Source organism: Camelus bactrianus, chromosome 13, assembly GCF_048773025.1.
Source record: "Camelus bactrianus isolate YW-2024 breed Bactrian camel chromosome 13, ASM4877302v1, whole genome shotgun sequence".
Lineage (NCBI taxonomy): Eukaryota > Metazoa > Chordata > Mammalia > Artiodactyla > Camelidae > Camelus > Camelus bactrianus.
In genome coordinates, this window is record NC_133551.1 from 16348128 (window position 1) to 16365454 (window position 17327).

Sequence of the window (17327 nt, forward strand, 5' to 3'; positions counted from 1 at the left end):
TCTATCTAAAAAAATCTTAGTCAAGATTTCCTGCCTACTGCTTAACAAACAGAATAAATAGAAACAGTGACAAATAAATAGGAATAATAACGTAATCAAATTAGGGCACAACACACACACACAGAGGAAACGTGGACTAATGATTTTGCCAAATAACAGCTCATTTGTGTAATTTTATTTTGTGTAATAAAATTAGTATCAATCTAAACAAATAGGCAACAGTACCTCCAAAACCAAACTTCTTGAATTTGTAGCTTTCTGATAAATGTGTGTATATAATATCAGACAATTTATTTATTAACATCTGACTTTATACAAAACAGACACTGAACAGGTGTCTTCAGTCTTTCATAAACATCTACAGAGTATGAACTGACTCTGTATGGGCCTAAGTGGATAAAATTCCTGAATTCTTTGACTTGCTTTCTTGGGAGAAATTCTATTCATCCTCAAGGTACACTAAAAATGTCACCTCTTCACTGAAGTTCCCCATAAACTTCCTAGAAAAATAAACTACTCTCTCCTGTTTCCAATGATCTTATAATTTTATGTTAAAATTTTTGTTTATAAATATATATCTCAAGTTTTGTTACTTGAATTCATAAATGCAATGCATGTATTACATACTCAATAAATATATGTCGAAGTACTCATTTTTAATAAATTAATGGTCTAAATAGAATCATCAAACACTTGAAAATGTTCTAATTTTATTTATGATAGGACCATATTTGTAAATTATCCAACAGTCACCCAATTGTTCATATACAGACACAACAGCAATAGAAGTAATGCTATTTAACTTCTTTTTCTCTATATTCAGTGAGTTACTAAATTTTATCTATTCTTTGAGTTTCATTTTTACTAGGGCAAATGTGAATTTCTAAAATAATTTGTTTTCCATGCTTCCAGCTACTCTTTTCAATCACTTATCTCTGACATATTAACCTCCCCAAAATATTACACTCATGGTAATCCTTTGCCAAAACTACAAACTAATCCTAATATTTCAGTCCCACAATATTCATTTTTAACATGTCTAGCCAGACTTATATTCAATGTTGCTTGAGTTCAGTACAGGTATTCCAGACTTCTAACTGGAACACTAAGATTAATTTATTTAAAGCAATGTATAAGCCTTATAACAAAATTACTATAGCCAAACAAGAAAATAAGAAAAAGGATGAGGAGGAAAAGGAAGGGGAGGAGAAAAGAGTAAGCTTCACTAGGCGAGTATCTAGAAAACACTACCTTTGAAATTTGTACATTTTTCTTCAATAAAACTGCTTTTTATTTGTTAAAAAGTCCTTATAGAAAGTAGAATCTTTAGTCCTCAGAGCAATGTTTCTATATATAGTAACATGACCAAGAAGCGGTTGCTATGGAAGTACTTAGGCAATTTGATTTTTATTAAAAAGAAGAACTCTACTGGCATCTACTGCTAGAAAGAAACAACTACAGCTTTAACGAAAAATGAATTCCTTCATAATTCAAATTAATCTTAAGAAATATATTACTTGTTATTCTTCTTGATATTTCAGAACTTGGATTTGTGCTAAGATGTCTAGCCATGTATCCAAAATTTGCTGTAATAACATGTCTTATATTCTATTAATAGCCAAAATAATGTATGATAAAACTAGAGAGTAATCAACTCTGAAGTTATATAAAGTCCTTATTATTCATTCTGCATTATTTTTAGAAATTATAAAATTTTTCAGAGTTGACCCACTTTTGATTTCCAGATCACAAAATACTGGTTTATTTCTTATGTTTAATAACAGTAATGATATTTTACACTTACAAAGTAACTTACAACATACAAAATGGTTTCCATCAGTTCATCAGATCTTTACAAATGAAGTAAGCAGGACCAGTATTATTATTCCTATTTTAAGATGAGAAAACAAACTTATAAATATTAAGTGACTTGCCCAAAATCATCTATGTCTTCTACTTCCTAGATCAGGGCTCTCTTGTACTAAACAACGATTACCACAAGTAAAGATTTTTCCAAATGCAGTATTTGTCAAACAAGGATGGGGAGGTAGGGATAAAAGGATAGTAGGAAATGGAATTGGCTTGGATATACCACCCAGAGTCTGAGAATCTGCTATGAGAATGTTTTCATTCAGATGGTCAGCTTACAGCCATTCAATTTCATTGTCCACATTTAAGCTTACAATCATATTGGAGCCAAGTAGAACTATGTACTTTAGAGTTGAAGGTTAAAGAAAAGAAAAATACAGAAGCATATTTGACATGTAAATAATATATTTGCTCCGTGTGGAGGGCAAATGATATGACCATGACCCCAGCTTTCAAATAAAAGTTTTAGAGTAATAATTTTGCCTTTCCCAAAATGTTATAAATGGTTTCATACCTTTACTAAATGGATTCAACCATATAAGACTGGTTTCTTTCATTTGACACAGCATAATAACTAAGGTTCATCCATGTTGTGTGTTTCATAGTTTTCTAAATTTTTATTGAATAGTATTCCATTGTATGGATTTACCACAATTTATATATCCATTTACAATTGAACTGTCTTTGCACCTTTGTCAAAAATTGGGTCTATTCTGGATTTTCTATTTTGTTCCACTGATCTATGTGTCAGTTCTTTCATCAATAACATGCTGTGTTGGTTACTGAGGCTTTTTGGTTTCTTAAATCTGACTGTATGCCTTCTAACATTGTTTTCTTTTTCTAAATTGTTTTGGCTATAGTTTCTTAACCTTTCCATATAAGTTTGTCTATTTACACAAAAATAATCTTGCTAGGACTTTTTGAGATTATATTCATTGAGAGAAATGGTATCTTAACTATACTGAATCTCTCAATCCATTATCACATTATATCTTCCATTTATTTGGGTCTTTGATTTCTTTCATCAGGTTTTATAGTTTTCAGTATGCAGACTTTGTACATATTTTGTTAGACTTAAGTATGTATTTTTTTTTAAATTGGAGCTATTATGAATGGTACTTTAAAAGACGTTTACAATTGTTCATTGCTAGTATATAGAAATATGACTTATTTTTATATTCCAACCTTGTATACTGCAACTTTGCTAAACTCATTTATGACTTTTAGAAACCTGTTTCTTTTTATAGATCTCTTGGTATTTTCTGTGTAGGCAATCATGCCCTCTTTGAACAGATACAGTTTGTTTAAGTTTTTCCTTTTTAATCTCTATGCTTTTTATTTACTTTTCTTGCCATATTGCGCTGGCTAGAACTTCCACTAATATGTAAAACAAGTGGTGAGAGTGAACATCTTTGCCTTATTCCCAGTCTTAGGAAGAAAGCATTTAGTTTTTCATCATTAATTATGATTCAGCTGTAGAAATTTTTTGTCGATGCCTCTTATTTAGAGAAAGAAGTTTCCTTGTATTTCTAGTAAGCTGAGTGTTTTTATCTCAGAGGGATGTTGACTTTCATCTAATGCTTTTTCAATATCTATTGAAATAATCATATGGTTTTACTTCTGGAGTCTACTATTATGGTGGATTACAGTTACTAATTAATTTTCAAATATGAAACCAACCTTGAATTCCCAGGATAAAATGCTTTGGTGTACTATTCTTTTTCTATATCACTGGATTCAATTTACTAATACTTTACTGAAGATTTGTATATGGTTACAAGGTATATTGTGTCAAAGTTTTATTTTTATGTACTGTCATTGCATGATTTTGATATCAGATTAAGGATGGCCTCATAAAACAAGATGGGAAGTATTCTGTCTTTTATTTTCTGAAGGAGAATGCAAGAAACTAGTATCATTTCTTCCTGAAATGTTTGGTAGAATTTGTCAGGAAAACTATTTGGGCCTGTAGTTCTCTTTTGAAAGGCCACAAATACTAATTCAATTTCTTCAACAGATACAGTAGTATTCAGTTATCTATTTCATCTTCAATGAATATTGGTAGTTTGAGTCTTTCAAAAGATGGTCTATTTCAACTAAGTTGTGAAATTCATGTGAATAGTTTCTAACATCCCTTTATTACCCTTTAATGTCTGTGGCATCTGTAGTTATATACCCTCTTTCATTCCTGATATTAATAATTTGCCTTCTCTTTCTTGGTCAGTCTGGCTAAAGGATTCTAAGTTTTTATTTTTTAAAAAAACTACCATTTGTTTTCATTGATTTTCTCTTATCATTTTTTCTGTATTCAATTTCATTAATTCCTGCTCTTATCTTCCCTCTACTTTGCCTCTATTTTCTTTGAGTTTTGTTATTTTCTGTTTGTCCATCTTTTTTTTTTTTGAAAGCTTTAATAAATACAATTACTGTACAGTAAACTGCAAATATTTGAAGTGTACAACTGGATGTTTTGATATACAAAAACAACTGTGAAACTATCACCACACTCAAGATAATAAATATATCCATCACCCTCAAAACTTTTCTCATATCTCCTCATGATCTCTCCCTCCTGCCATTCCAAATCCCTAGGCAACTTATACTTTCTGATAATATAATTTGCATTTTCAAGACTTTTATATAAAATGGAACTTTCTGTTAAACTTTTTATTTTGGAATAGTTTTAGAGTTACAGAAAAACTGCAAAGGTAGTACAGAGAGGTGCCATATGTCCAACACCCAGTTTCATTATTAACATCTTACATTAGTATGGTATATTTGTACAATTAATAAACTAATTTTGATACATTATTGTCAACTAACATCCAAAGTTTATTCAAATTTCCTCAACTTTTACCTGATATCCTTTTTCTGTTGCAGGATCCCATTCAGGATACCACATTACATTTAATACTCATGTCTTCTTAGGCTCTTCTTGGTTGTGATGGTTTCTCAAACTTTCCTTGTTTTGATGACCTTGACAATTTTGAGGAGTATTAGTCAAGTAAGTTGTAGAGTACCCCTCAGTTGGTATTTGTGTTAAGTGTTTTTTTTTTTTTTCCTGTATTAGCTGGGGTTATAGGTTATTGAGAAGAGGAAACAGAAGTTAAGTGTCTTTTTTTATATCATATTATATCAAAGGTATATACTATCATCATGACTTATCATTGTCGATGCTGATCTTGATCACCTGGTTGAGGTAGTGTTTGTCAAGTGTCTCCTCTATATTATTACTTTTCTTTCTCCCTTTCCATACTGTGCAATGAAATCACTATGCCCAGCACATACTTAAGGAATGGGGAGTTATACTCTACCTCCTTGAAAGCAGAGTGGAAATTCTCTGCGTGGGCAATGTGTCTCATTCATCTATCTATCTGTCTGTCTGTCTGTCTGTCTGTCTATCTATCTATCTATCTATCTATCTATCATCTATTATCTATCTAGCTAGCTATGTATCATCTATCATCTATCTATCTAATCATTTATTTACATCAGTATGGACCCACAGATATTTTTTAAAATTTGGGGCTGTAATTCAATACTACATTTTCTTGCTCAAATTATCAAGCTTTGGCCACTGGAAACTCTTTCAATTGCCTTCCATGTCCCTTTGATATACAACTGTGTGCACACACGCATATGCACGCATATTGGAGCACTTAGTTATTTCCCACCACTACAAAATGGCCCATGCACATTTTCTATACTTACTACCCCAGTCCTAGAATTAGCCATTTCTCCAAGCAGCCCTAGTTCCTTTTATTGGAGAATGGTATTAGAAATCAAGACTTTGGAACTAGATGTGCTTGCTGCTACTGAGGTGTTGTTGCTTCTAGGCCCTCTCAGCTGTCAGAACAAAGAAATATATGTGTATACTAATGTGAATATATACTCATATCTATTTCTATATGTAACCATCTATATCTATAATAAGGTAAACGTAAGTTCTTCCTGGTATCTCCAACTCTGATTCACTGCCGTATGATTCATTTTAGCTTCCTCTCCTTTCATATCAGAAAACTCCCACTTCAACAGTGAGAAACCCGGCTTCTACCATCCACTATCCATTTACTTACTTGTTCAATTTCAGTATACGCACATGGCAATACCAGCACTGTGTACCTATACAGTTAAAAACTATTTCCCCATAGGAAGCAACTTTATCAACTAGAGAACAACACTACGTAGTTTTCTTTTGCCTCTGGTCTTACAGACTCCACTTACGTCCAAATTTACTTAGGTCAGCACTTATCATATCATCTTCGGTGAAGTTGTTTCATACATTTGTAATACAGTTAGACTGCTTTGTCACATTTGTATTTTATTTTTGGATTCCTCAACCTACTAAGTGATTTTTGAAAAAAAAATTGCACACATTAAGGTTTACTCTTTATACTTTAAGTGTTATGGGTTTGGACAAGTACTTAATGTCATGTATCCACAATTAAGTATCATACACGATAGTTATGTATCATACACCTTAGTAAATCCCCTGTGCTTCCCTGATCCTTGGCATCTACTGACCTTTTTTACCATTAGCTAGAGTTTTGCATTTTCCAGAATGTCAATTAACTGCAATCACACTCCATGGAGCCTTTTCAGACTGCTACCACTTAGCAATATGCATTTAAAATTCATACATATCTTTCTGTAGCTTTATAGTTAATTTCTTTATTATCACTGAATAATGTTCCATTGTATGGATGTACCACAGTCTGTTTACCCATCACCTATTGAAGGATGTTTTGGTTGCTTCCAGTTTTGGGGAATCTGAGTAAAATTGATATAATCTTCTATGTGCAGTTTTTGTGTGGACAGTTTTTTAAATCATTGCAATAAGTTCCTAGGAGTGTGACTGCTGGATTATATGGTAAGACTATATTTAGCTTTGCAAGAAATTGCCGAAATGGCTGTACCATTTCATTACTACCAGCAATAAAATGAATTCCTATTGTTCTGCATCCTTGTCAACAACTGGCAGTCAGTTTTGTGTGTGTATGTGTTTAGCCATTCTAAAAGATGTATAGTGGTATATCATTGTTGTCTTAATTTTCAATTCCCTAATGACAAATAATGTTAAGCATCTTTTCATATGCTTATTTGCCATGAGTATCTTTAGTGAATTTAGATATTTCTTCTTTTTCAGTATATGCATTGAAGGTTATAAACTGCCCTCTAAGCACTGCTTTTCCTAAATCCCCCAAATTTTGATAAACTGTATTTTCATTATCATTTAGTTAAAAATATGTTAAAATTCCTCTTGAGACCTCTTCTTTGACTCATGTATTATTCAGAAGTATGTTCTTTAATTAATTTCCAAACATTTGGGAATTTTTCCAGCTTACTTTCTGCTATCAATTTCTAGTTTAATTCCACTGTGATCTGCATATATACTTTGTACGAGTACTATTTTTAAACTTGTTAAGGTGTGGTTTATACAGAATGTGCTCCATCTTGGTGAACAATCCATGTGAGCTAGAGAAGAATGCAGATTCTGTTGTTAAATGGCATATTCTGTAAATGTTAATTAGATCAAGTTGACTGATAGTGTTGTTCATGTCATCTACATACTTACTGATTTTCTGTCTGCTTGATCTATCAATTATTGAAACAGAAATGCTGAAGTCTCCAACTGTAATAGTAGATTTGTTTTTTCTCCTTTTCAATTCTATCAGCTTTTGTCTCATGTGTTTTGACACTCTGTTTAGGATTGTTAAGTCTTGGAGAACTGGCCACCAAATCATTCATAATGTCCCTCTGTATCCCTCATAATTTTCATTGTTCTAAAATCTGCTTTGTCTGAAATTAATATAGGTACTCCAGCTTCCTTTTGGTTAGTGATAGTATGGTAGTATGGTATAACTTTCTCCACTTATTTCCTTTTTACCTTATTCTTTAGAGTTTCTTACAGACAACACATAATTGGGTCTTCTTTTTTTTTGTATATAAAGGTCTGGTTTTTTCTTAATCTACTCTGAAAATTTCTGTTTTTAATTCAGTATTTATACCCTTCATATTTAACCTGACTACTGACATAGATTAATATCCACTATGTAACTGCTGTCTACTTGTTGCATTTTTCTTCCTGACATTTTCTGCCTCTTCTAATTTTAATTGAAATTTTCTATGATTTTATTTAATCTCTTCTCTTAATGTATCAATTATACTTCTTTTTAGAATTCAATGTTTGTCCTAGTGTTTGCAATACACATTTTTAACTGAACTATGTCCACCTTTAAATAACACTATATTGCTTCACTTGTAGTGCAGCTACCTTATAATAATGTATTTCCAAGTCTTTTCTCCTCTTATGACACTGTTGTAATTCATCTCATTTATTCATATTCTAAAATCACCCTGTACACTGTTACTATTATCACTTCAAAAAATTATCTTTTAGATCAATGACAAATAAGAAAGATTTTATTTTACCTTCATTTTTTCTTATCTGATGCTTTTCCTTTCTTTATGTACATCCAAATTTCTAACATATATAATTATCCTTCTTCCTGAAGAACTCTTTATGATTTTTGCTGGACAAATCTGTTGATAATGAATACCCTTGGTTTTTGTTTGTCTGGAAGTCTCTGTCCTTCACTTTTGAAGGATAATTTCACTGGATAAAGAATTAATTATAGTTTAGTGGGGTGTTTTCTTTCAACTTTTAAATATTTCACTCCACTCTCTTCTTGCCTGCATGGTGATGAGAAGTCTGCTCTTTCGTAAGTAAGGTTTTTTCCATCCTGCCTCTGGCTTCTTTCATGATTTTCTTAGTCTTTGGTTTTCTGCAGTTTAAATATGATGTGCCCAGGTGCAGTTGTTTTGGTATTTATTGTGCTTGGTGCTTTTTAGCTAGGCTTCCTGAACCTATATTTTGATGTCTGTCATTAATTTGTAACATTCTCTGCCATTCTTACTTCAAATATTTCTTTTACTCCTTCTTTCTCCTTCTGATATTCCAATTAAGCTTTCCAAAATTATCCCCTAATTCTTGTGAATTATCTTCAACTTCACTGATACTTTCCTCAGTTGTGTTGTGTGCTCATCCATCTGTTGATGAGACCACCAAAAGCACTTATTTCTGTTACAGTGTTTACTTTTAGCATTTCCATTTGATTCTTTCTTAGAGTTTCTTTCTGCTCACATTATTTATGTGTTCTTGCATATTGCCTACTTTTACCATTAGAATTTTCAACATATTAATCAGTCATTTTAAATTCCCTATCTGACAATTCCAACATCTGCAGTATCTGAGTCTGGTTCTGATGCTTACTTTTGTCTCTTCAGTTTTTTTTTTTCCCTTGCATTTAGGCATGCTTTCTAATTTTTTTTTGTTGAAAGTTTACCACGTAGCATTGGATAATAAGAAAAGAGGGAAACAGGCATTTACTGTGTGGATTTGTTAATCTGGCCAGGAGGTGGGCTGTGTTTAATGTTTGCTGTAGGTGTCAGAAGCTTCAAGTTCCTCTGGTAATCTTGTTTTGACTCTGGGCTTCCCTCAGTACTCCTCAGAGAGAGTCCATGTCTTGTAGCTATTAGCCATAATCTGTTGTTCTTATACTGGAGCTCCATTATATATCTACATATTTGCATAGTTTTTTTTTTTCTTTTTGCTGTTGGTATGAAGGTAAAGTGTGGGGGAGGAAAAGCATGCTATAATTTTAGATATAAATCTCTCTCTTTTTTTAATTGGCCTATGTCTCTAGGATGTGAACTTCACAGGTATTTCTCCAGTGAGATAGCTTCCCTCTGCTTAAGATAGGAAGGCTGGAAGGGGCTGGAGAAGGACAGATGTCCTACTCAAACTGGAATATGGCTCTGGTAATGTATTTTCCCCCAGAGAGTAGACCTTGGTTGGGAGTGCTGTGGGCATGTTTCACAATGATTATCCTTCTCTCCTCTTGCAAAAGCCACAAGGAGTTTCTTCCCCAGGATCTTCATCTTGAGAACCTGATGGGGTTCCTGGAAGTGAAACCCACGAGAGCCTTCCTAAGACTGCTGCTCCCAGGAGTTTCATACTCTCACTCAAGTCCATACTCAACCTCCAGCAACTTGTCAAAATTACCTTTTAAATGTTTTTCTTAACAATTTATGGCTCCAGTGGCTTCTGTTCTACTGGTAACCAGATCTCTGCTGCAATTCTCTGGATTTGCCTCTCTCCAGATTTCAGGTTGGTGGCTGCTCTTGTAAAAACAGGAATGATGACTTCCAGGTTTGTTATATGTCAGAGCTAAAACCAGAAGTCTCTTTCCTTCTTCCTTCATTCTTCTGCTTCCTAATTCCTGCCTTCTTTTGGATTACTTGAATATCTGCATATTTATATAGTTGGTTTTTCTTTTTTGGTGATGTTCTAGAGATTATAATACGCATACTTCAGTTTTCAGTCTACTTAAAATTAAAATTTTACTACTACAAGTGAAACTTACAAACATTTGGTTCCCTTTAAACTCTTCCCCCTTTATATTGCAGTTGTCATGTATATACATCTACATACACTGGAAACCTCATAAGATAATGTTATATAATTTTTTATTTCAACCATGATACATATTTTAATGAACACAAGAGAAATACAGTCTATTTATCCAGATATTTACCATCTCTGTTGCTCTTCTTCCTTTAGCGAAGTTCCAAATTTCTCTCTGGTATCACTTCTCTTCTTCCTAAACAACTTCCTTTTGCATTTCTTTTAGAGCAGGACTGCTTGTGACGAATTATCTTTGGTTTTAGTAATTTAATTATGATATATTTGGGTGTGGTTTTTTTGTGCTCACTGAGCTTCTTCAACTTGTAAATTTATGTGTTTTGCCAAATTTAGGAAGCCTTCAGCTGTATGTCTTTTTTTCTCTCTGCATTAATTTCTTTCCTCTCCTACCATAATTTCAACGACATATATATTAGGTGTTTTTACATCATCCCACAGGTCCTAAGCTCTATTCTTTTTTTAATGATTGTTTTTCCGTTGTTTACATTAGAAAATTTCCTCTGATCTTCTGTATTAATCTCCTCTTTCCTCTGCCGTCTTATTCTGTCTCAGAGTTTTAGGTAGCTGTGCAGTCACTGTTGCTCCCACCACAGCCACAAAAGTGCAGTTTAAAGAGTGTGCCTTACCTAGAGACAGGACTAAGAAAAACAACAACAAACAGAATTTCCCTCACCTTTTCCTTCCTGAAGAAGCTTCAGTTCTGGGATTCAGACTGCCTTGAATCTAAGCTGGGAGATGTGGGGGAAAACAGAAAAACAAGAAAATTCACTACTGCATCTTTCTTCAAGTTTGGATTTCTAACCCCAAACTGCTTCCTATTATTTACTTTTCAGAGTCTTCCCGTAACTACATTATGTGCTCTGTTCAAGGATTTTAGGTGTAATCAGCAGGAGAGATAGAGTGACATGTGCTTATTCCATCTTAATTGGAACTAGAAACCAATTTCACCACTTTTTATTTTAATAAAAAGCAATTTACAAATAAAAAAAATATTTTAAGTACAACTAGACTTTCAATATGCTCCACCTTGATCTTAGTGTAAAATTAGCAAACATGTCCTCTAAATAAACCCACAGTAATGCTGTAGTACTTTTGTTATTGTACTTTATGCAACTAAAAAAAATTAAATGCACACTTTCCTTGAAAAACATAATTTTTATATAAAATTTAATAATTACTACATTATTAGTATTACTACAATAATTAATATTATTATTTTAATAATAATAACAAAGATGGTGTCATCATTAATATGGAATTGACTTCCACACCAGGCGAACTGATACATTTTCAAATATATAAACAAAATTTCATAACTGTACTCCATGTTTTTCATTCTTAGGCTACCTATAATGCCTAAGAGCACACAAATCTAAATTTATGACAATCTAAAGAAGCTTATATTTTTGCTAAATATTCAGGAATACAATAAACTAATACAAGATACTAAGATAGTATTTTAATATTCCACATCAAAAGAGAAATTGAAGCTTATTTGAATCTTGATATATTAATGTAATGTAACTATTCAAAACATATGTTCTACATCAAAAGAGACATTCTGTAATTTTTCTTTCACAATTTTACACTGCTTTATTCAGATGTTTGAGTCTGGATCACACTGTCAAATACGGTAGTCACTAGCAACATGTGGTCATCTAAATTAAAATTCATTAAGTTCAACAAAAATAAAATAAATCCCGTTTCTCGATAACATTAGCTATATATCAAGGGCTCAATAGCCACATGTGGCTAGGGGCTACCTTTTAGACAGTGTAGATATAGAACATTTCCATCATCACAGAAAGTTCTATTGGACAGAACTGGACAATAGGAACAATCAAAATTTATGGGACCAAAGTTCCTGAGGTATCTATAGGCCAAAACTGTGTTATCCCTTATTAGCTTATGGTGAAAAGAATTTCAAATTATTATTATTATTTTTTAATATGAACTTCTTATTTTAAATTTCCCAGTTGGAAGTATTTTTAGGAGTTACTGTATGTTAGTATTTATTCGAACCTGTGATTTCACCAAGCCATATATTTGATTCAGGGCTTACTGAGGAGGTACAAAATGACTTAATTTTTTAAAAAGACAATCAAGGGCAGTTTTTAATTTAGAGCTGAACTTCTGTTAAGAAAACTCGCCCTATTGGGTCAACTGCTGCTCAGGCTGGTAGGGAAGCTGGACTCCAATTGCTGTTCCAGGCTTGGGTGAGTGTGACCATCCAGCTGAATCAACATCTTCACGGATGGACTGAAGGCAAGAAAGGTCAAGAGCTTTAATCCATGTTCTGAATAGCAATATCTCACTGGCTTATGAAGAGCACCTTCAGCTCACGTGAGCCAGACACCAATCCTACAATTTTTTTTCTTCAATTTGATGACTTTGGATAGATGTATACACCAATGAAACCACTACCACAATCAAAATAGCTAACATTTCTATCATTCCCCAAGAGATGCAAATTTTCAATTCCCAATTTATCCCTTTCCCTTGGTAACCATAAGTTTGTTCTCTATGTCTGTGAGTCTGTTTCTGTTTTGTAGATAATTTCCTTTGTGTCCTTTTTTTTTTTTTATTTTAGATTCCATATATAAGCAATATTATATGGTATTTTTCTTTCTCTTTCTGGCTTACTTCACCTATAATGACAACCTCCAGGTCCATTCATGTTGCTGCAAATGGCATTATTTTATTCTTTTTATGGCTGAGTAGTATTCCATTGCATTTACACACCACAACTTCTTTATTCAGTCAGCTGCAGATGGACATTTAGCTAGTTTCTATGTCTTGGCTATTGTAAATAGTGCTGCTGTGAACACTGGGGTACATCTGTCTTTCTGAATTATATTTTCACTGGATATATGCCCAGTAGTGGGACTGCTGGATCATACAGTAAGTCTATTTTTAGTTTTTTGAGGAATTTCCGTACTGTCCTCCATAGTGGCTGCACCAATTTACACTCTTACCAAAAGTGTAAGAGGGTTCCTTTTTCTCCACACCCTCTTCAGCATTTACTGTTTGTGTAATTTTTGATGATGGTCATTCTCACTGGTATGAGGTGGTATCTCAGTAGTTCTGATTTGCATTTCTCTAACAATTAGTGATGTTGAGCATCTTCTCATGCGCTTGTTGGCCATCTCTGGATATCCTCTTTGGAGAGATTTCTATTTATGTCTTTTGCCCATTTTTTGACTGGGTTGCTTGTTTTTTTTTTTGTTTTTGTTTTTTTTGATATTAAGCTGTATAAGCTGTTTGTATACTTTGGAAATTAGTCCCTTGTCGGTTGCATCATTTGCAAATATTTTCTTCCACCCTGTGGGTTGTTTTTTCATTTTGTTGATGGTATCCCTAGCCGTGCAAAAGCTTTAAGTTTAATTAGATCCCATTTGTTTATTTTTGCTTTTATTTCCATTATTCTAGGAGCTGGTTCGAAAAAAAATATTGTTGTGATTTATGTCAAAGAGTGTTCTGCCTGCCTATGTTTTCCTCCAGGAGTTTTATAATATCTGTTCTTACATTTTAAGTATCTAATCCATCTTGAGTTTATTTTTGTATATGGTGTTACAGAACATTCTAATTTCACTCTTACAGGTAGCTGTCCAGTTTTCCCAGCACCACTTGTTTAAGAGACTGTCTTTTCTCCATTATATATTCATGAATCCTTTGTCGTAGATTAATTGACCATAAGTGCATGGGTTTATTTCTGGACTTTCTATCCTGTTCCATTGATCTGTACGTCTATCTTTTGAGCCAGTACCATAGTGTTTTGATTACTGTAGCTTTGTAGTATAGTCTGAAGTCCGATTCCCTCAGCTGTGTTCTCCTTTTCCAAGACTCTTTTGGCTATTGGGGGTCTTTTGCATTTCCACACAAGTTTTAACTTTTTTTGTTCTAGCTCTGTGAAAAATGTCAAAATGACTTAAATTTTTTAATTACAGATCTTTCTCAACTATGGGGTTACATCCTTATGAACCCATTTTAAGTTGAAAATATCATAACCTGAAAATGTATTTCACACACTTAACCTACTGAACATCATAGCCTAGTTTAGCCTAACGTAAACATGCTCAGAACACTTACATTAGCCTAATCATCTAACACAAAGCCTACTGTATAATAAAGTGCTGAATATCTCATGTAATTTACTGAACACTGTACTGAAAGTGAAAAACAGAGTGGTTGTATGGATACAGAGTGGTTGTAAGTGTATCAGTTGTTTTCTCTCATGATGGTGTGGCTGACTGGGAGCTGTGGCTTGCTGCCTATGCCCAGCATCACAACAGAGCATTGTAGCTGCATGTCACTAGGCTGGGAAAATATAAGAATTCAAAATTTGAAGTACACTTTCTACTGAATGCATACTGCTTTTGCTTCATCATAAAGTTGAAAAATTGTAAGTTGAACCATCATCAAGTCAGGGGACCATCTGTACTAGGAAATAACAAATGTAATGACAGAAACTTGTTTGATAAATACCCAGGATCAAAAGATACAGGAAAAAAGATGTCGAAGCTTGCATTATCTTGGCTGATTATCCACTTAAACACTGAATAATAGTAGGTATATTGATAATATTAAACAAAACTGCTGATAGATAGATAATACTTTTCTTAAAACTGTTCTGAATAGATTTGAAGAGAATATTATAGATGGGAAGAACCACAGACTTGGATTTAAGTTTGTTATTTCTTTGAATTAACTGGTTCCTCACACACCGAGTATTTTAAAGAACCCAGGATCTGTCATACTTGCTGAACCCATAGATGGGTTTATGAGACTTTTTAACCAGTCAGTTATCTCTATAATCCTTGGCGTCCTCTTCTGTAAAATAAGATCATTAATTCCTTCCCTGACTATTATCATTGGTTTTATGTATAACTCAAATAAGATGATGTAAGTGAAATGGCTTTGTAAACTGTAAATATTATAAAAATGCAGACTGGTATTACATTAACATATTTTATTAATAACTACACAACTACCATTTACTTAGATTAAGGAAGGTCAAACTATACTTCAATATCATTTTTTAATGTCTAGACACTGGAAGCATTCAAACAACCAAATGGTTCAAACAAGATTTTTTTAAAATATTGTGTTGTAATATTGCAGTATGTCTATGAGAAAGCAGCGAGTGTGCCGTAACAGTCAATTTATGCAGTGATATCAAGGAAATAATGCTCTTAAAATATGAACGGTATCAGTTCTCTGTGTCCCACACTGTACAATATATCTTGTATGCCAAAACGTCCTTTTTAAAATTGTGCTTTTTAAAAAGTAAGGTACCTATATTACGAAAATAATTTTAATAAAAAATAGATTAGATTATGAACAGTCCTGGGCAAAGCCTTTTGTCTGCATAATAAAAAATTTTGCAAATCAGTTGTCCTTAAATAAAAAATTCCCATTTAAACATATATTTATCTTTAATATAATGTTATGATATAAAAATAGAAAATATTAAATTGTATTCAAAACATAAAATGTTTTCACTGGAGGTACTCTTAAACTAATAAATCTCCAGATAGAAACAGAGTCACTACAGACTCTATTCAATACGTTCTTGAAACAACTTTTCAGAAGTCATGGTCCAACAGGGAATAAGAGCTAAACTTGCTGTGTATAGCTATCAAATATAAGAAAAACAGAGGCAAAAAAGGACAAAACTTACATTTGTATCATAGTCAGACACAGTAAACTAGTTCAGTAATACACTAGGAACAATTAAACATTTATGGCAAATGATTAATTGTTCTTGAAGAATTTTTAACAAAATAGCCCTACTGATACACTAACCCAAACACATCTGTGAAATACTTCTCACATACCAAAGAACTCCAGCCACTCGATCTATACAGAAGACACCGCAATAAATATAATAATAAAATTTGACCATTTTAGAATTCTAACAGCCTTGACTATTAGTATGATCAGCTTAAAGGACTTTAAAGGATAAGGAAATTTTCATGCACCAAAAGACCCGTCAAGAGTAGAAAGGGGAGTTCAGTGTATACTAGGTATTGAGGAAAATGGAATGGAATATGTGAAATTTGAGAAGAGTCTTAGAGGCTAAGTAGGATTTAGGTAGACCAGAAAAAGTAACAAAGGTAATTCAAGAAGTTAAAACTCTATGAACAAAGGCTTAGAGTTAAGAATAAATATGACATGCTCTATTCTCTCCACTCTCCTTTTCACATTAAGAAATGTAAAGAAGAAAATAAGGGAAGATATGATAGAAAGTAATAGCAGGAAGAGGGCTGCTTTGTGTAGAGAGGTCAAAAGTGTCTGAGGAACATGATCTTTCCGTTGAGTTTTAAGACCTAAAGTATAAATATAAAGAGCAAGTTAAGGGATGATGGAAGAAGAGTACACCAGGAAGAAGGAACAATGAATCAAAGACCCAAAAGAAGGAAGAGGCAGAAACAGTACAACTACCGGGCAGAGAATGGATGGGGAAACGGTCTAAGGGTAAGGATAGAAGCAGAGAAAACCATCAAGACTACTGTTAACAGCCCAGGCAAGAGATGGCGGCCACTTAAACCTCGACAGTGGGAGGAGAGAGAGAGAGATGGACAGATTTTTCACATATTTTGGAGAAACAGGAGATTGGCCAATAGTTTGAACCTAGAGAATAAACAAAAGGAAGTTACCAAAAAAATATTACCTGTTTTCGGCTTAATAAATAGTGATTCCAATTACTAACAGGAGGAAGAGTGAAGAAGAAAGAGGTTGGAAGAATGTTGTAATAAAGATTTTGTTGGACAAAAAATTGGAGATTTCAAAAAAAGAGGTGGATATGAGTCTGAAACACATAATTGCATTCTAAATTTTAATTATATGCATATGTTATCCACTATTTTATATTTCTGGTTATCCAGGGGAAGAAAGAACAACTTAATTTTACATAAACTATTAAATAAATCCTCCTCTCAGTGGTGACTGTGAGTCTGATACACACGCCAAA

The 17327-nt window shown here is 33.1% G+C and overlaps 1 protein-coding gene across 1 annotated transcript in view; it reads right to left on the reverse strand.

Annotated features, from left to right (window-relative positions):
- The window catches only part of PRKACB (protein kinase cAMP-activated catalytic subunit beta), a 116933-nt gene that overhangs the window by 67971 nt on the left and 31635 nt on the right, over positions 1–17327 (reverse strand). The gene's annotated exons all lie outside the window — the stretch shown is intronic.